The sequence below is a fragment of the Alligator sinensis genome, unplaced genomic scaffold (genome assembly GCF_000455745.1).
Source record: "Alligator sinensis unplaced genomic scaffold, ASM45574v1 scaffold505_1, whole genome shotgun sequence".
Lineage (NCBI taxonomy): Eukaryota > Metazoa > Chordata > Crocodylia > Alligatoridae > Alligator > Alligator sinensis.
In genome coordinates, this window is record NW_005841940.1 from 2,069,531 (window position 1) to 2,073,954 (window position 4,424).

Below are 4,424 nucleotides of genomic sequence, written 5' to 3' on the forward strand. Positions count from 1 at the left end.
CTGTGTTCTTCTTTTAAGTGGGTTTCTTAAATGAAGCAAAATTCTGGTAATTCAGCTTTGGCCTAGAGCACCTTCCTCCATTCAATATTATTAAGACCCTTAACATTTATAACGCAAAATGTGAGCTGATTAGACATCACAAGAATAGCAGGCTGCTATCTGTTGAATTGTTGGTTTTGGCATGTCTACACAAAATGTTTACTGTGGAGTAGACTAATTAGCTCCACAATCAACGTCTGACATCGACACATGCATGGCAGTTAGGCTACAGTAAACTAATTAAATCCACATTAGGATAGTACTTGTAAATACACAAGTACTTACAAATACTATCTTGCTACAGTTTTTTTACTGCATGTGTAGATGCTGACATGGCTGGCTGGGGCATAAGGGTGCTTCAATGCAGTGGCTGCCTGCTGGCTAGCACTGAACTGGAGCACCCTTGTGCCCAAGCCAGCCCCTCCACAGCATGTTGAGCCAGGCAGGCTGGTAGGCTGACCTCCAGGCCGCCTTCCAGCCAGGGCTGCTCTGACCCAGCTCAACGTGTTGCGGTCCTAAGTGCATGTTCAAATGGCACACCCGGGAACGATAAACTCTGGTGCAATAAACACCAGAGTTTATTGTTTTGCATTAATAATGTGTAGACACACTCTGTGGCCATGTCCAGACAAGTGCAGCCGTGTGGTCTGTGGCACCACATACTGCGCATTCAGGTGTTTTCTATGCTGCACGATAGCGGTGCTGGGGGGCGGGGGGCACAAAAGCAATGCAAAGAACCATGCAAAAAAAAAAAAGGGTGGCACATGCACGGGACAGTGCACGCTGCCCAAAACCGGAGCCTGGCCTATTGCAGCCATATTCCAGCTGCTGGCTAGGCTCCAAGCAGCAGGATTGCTGTTGCTGCAGTCCCAGGAGGCCCCCGGGTAAGGCTGCTGGGGCCAGCCTAGTGCTGGCCCCAACGCCCCCCACCCCTGGGGAAACCTGCTGTGTGCCAGAGGGCACATAGCACTCCCCAGGGTCAAGGAGCAGTGGCACAAGATGCCCTGCTGCTGGTTGACCCTGGGGAAACAAACTTGAGTGGACATGGTCTGTGTGTTTGTAGTTTTTACCTGATTTAGTGAATGCCTTCTCTGTGTACCAATGTTCAAATTCTGTCTTTAAGAATAAGCTCATTCTTTTCTGGGGGATTTTTGGCAATTTTAAACTTTGTGTTTTGTTTTGATCCCCCCTTTCTAGCACAGACCCTAAATCCCTCCTCCCACCCCTGCAACTCCTCCAGCTTCCACAAAGGCAAACAGTATCTTTAACTTTATTCCTTGTGGTGTTTTAATTATAAACTATTTAATACAACCGATCTAGAAATGACCTGCCAAAGAAGTTACGACTGCCTACTAGGGAATGAGTAGTGCGGACAAGATCTCTGTAGTAATCCCATTAAAGATATGCACATACAAATCAAGTAAACCACTGCAAAGACACTGATGAGAGATGCATGTTTAACACATCCATTCCCCTACACCATACAGACATTGCTAGCATAGTGCCTTTGAAGATGTCTCTGTCACTCTACAGTAGTGCTAGAGAGAGACAGGTTTTTATATAACCTCCAAAAGTCTATTGTTGTTTTGAAAGATGGAGTTGCACACAGCAGCTACATTTTTCAGTTGCAACTCTCATACCTTTATACCTACAATGCAGAGAAACTGTTGTGATTAGCTTACCCCTGGTATAAAGCCCTCCCACATTGGATACTCAGTTGTTGTGAGGAATGCCTATGACACCTACAGCTGCATGCAGATTGCAAGCTCAAAGTGTTCCACATGTTCCATTATTATAGCTTCAGTTTTAAATGGTCAATTCTGTCTGGGAAAAGTGGCAGGAAACCAACCTAAATTCTAATGATGATGGTTTAACAAGCTGAAGTAAATATTAAACTCAAGAGAGTTCAAAAATGGCAATTACAGTTAGTTGTTTCTCTTCTAGTTTAATATATAACACTTCCTTTAAAGATCTTGAGACACTTTTCCCCATAACAAACTCATGACAAACAGCTGTTACAATATTCCATAGGGTTATCAGTGACTTTAAACCTTTATTGTGAATGGTTCAATTACAAACAAAAATATATTTATGTATAAAATATCTCTGCATGTAAAATATCCCTTTTTTGCTGTGGACAGTGAGGATAAAAAAGTATTAGACAAACGTTCTCAGAGTGAACAAACTTCAAACAGAAAAAAATTAGGTATGTGTTAAGAGAATTTTGACATTCTGAATTTTTGCCCAATCTCTTTTTAACCTAGTTTTAATCCCTGCAAATACTCTGTATTAACTGTCTTCACATGGCTTCTGCCTTTTGTTTTCATTTCCCACATCAGTCTTTCACTTGATTTGTAGGAGATTCTATTGCAATGGGTGTCCCATGGTTTTTTTCCCTTTGTCACTTGATCAACTGATTTTTTTTTTTAATCATTACATTCTATTGAACTGTTTGAAGTCCAGATACCCAAACACTTAATACAACAGCAGTAAAAATAGTTACACCCACACTTATTTTTCAAACCCACTTATACTAGGTACTTTCACAATGAAACAAGATTCAGTTTTGCCTCTGTAGTGATTCATGTACAATCTAGGGCTTCCCTCCCATGGTTTAATGCATGGTTCTCCATCTGAATAGCAAAACCAGTGGAGTCCAGTTCAGACTTGCTGCTTGGTGAAAGATATTACTCTTTTCTGTAATAACTGTTTTCATTGGGCTTAAAAGATCTTTTTTTAGAAAATAAATTCCATGGTGATTTGATGAGGTTGAATGAGTTACCTGACTGGAGAAAGTATGGATTAGAGAGGTATTGTATGAGCCTGTAATTAGTTTACAGACGGGTTAATTAGTAATATAGCTAATAAGATCTTCTTAACTCAAACATCATACAGATGGACTTGGCCACAGAATTCTGTCAGTGGCCACATGGTGGTTTAGTCTGTAGAAATGATAAGGCAATACCTGTTTCTGGTTTTGGCCCCAGGACCACTGCACTAAGTCCTAACAATGGCACTGATGCCTCTATTCTATTCCCCACTCCCACATTTACATCCTAATTCCTGGTCACTTGCAGCAAGTGCCTCAATACATTCCAGTCTCAAAGAAATGGGAGTTCAAATGCATGGCTTCCTCATAGCACCTACTCACTGCTCATTTTTTTTACACTTAAAAGCAGCTGTATTTTCCTCCTCTGTACCTATATTCCAAGCTTTGTAAGGAGGAGGCACTCAAGATTATACTGAGCACACACATTACAGGTACTTCACTGGCACTCTGTAGTGTTTGCAAGCCAACTGATCATAGATATTTTTTTCCTTATAACTTTTGTCTTTTATCATGTGATAAACACTGAATACCTCTTCAATGTGTTTACCTGCAGAGAACAATCCTGTACTATTCTGCTCAATTAAGTTCTCCAGAACAGCTTTAGAAAAGACAGTGGTTATAAGAAGCATACACTCTGTTGGTTGTCTGGATGCAAAATTATAACATAGACCCTACAGCATTGGTAATAATATTCCTTTAAAAAAAAAAATCTTTGGAATTAGGAGGGCAGTTCTGATCAGTTGTTACCATTTTATGGGAGGTCACGTTTTGGGCCGGAAGTAGTTGACACTGTTTAGCTGAGCTCTACACACTAAAGGTCATCTAATCAAGCACATTTAGATTGTTGTGAACAAAATTCAGAACTGAATGTAAAGTGGCAAGACTAGGAGTCAGTATTTCCAGGGCTTCTACAGGTAAACTTGTGAACTTGGTAGCTGTTTTCTGTACCACACAGAGCTGCTCAGATAACTGACTACAAATAAGTATGTTGTAGCAGTCCATGTGCGGCCCCCTAAATCTTACAGTTTAGCTTAAAACACCATAATGGAGTGAAACTACTGCTGCTTAATTCAAAGCACAGAAGAGGTAGAAAGTCTGAGTTCCTGTCCTAATGTCTTTTTGATTTCAACCAAGAGAAGTCTGCACTCCTTGCACCTACTTGTGGGAGGTCCCCAGCTCAATCTCAACAGCAAAATTTGGCCTCAAGTTACAATGCAGCCTTTTGGCAAAGTCTGTTGTGTCTTTTCACACATAGCATAAACCCCTTAGTGTGTCAGAGGTTACTTACTGCATTTGCTTAATCAGCTTAAAATGTGTACAAAGACTTGTTCCCTCTCCAAATACTGGAGAAAATTGCATATGTGGATGGCATCATGGGAGGAAAGGTGTTCTCAGGTCTTTGTTAAGAGACTCAAAAATCCCTAGACCCAAATAAAATGCCATTATTCAGTTTCCTGGGGTAATACGGACTCTGGGCAAGATATTCTGGAGGAGTTTAACTCATCCGATGTAGTAGGATAGGTGAAATAATGCTTCAAGTACTTAGTGCTGGGAA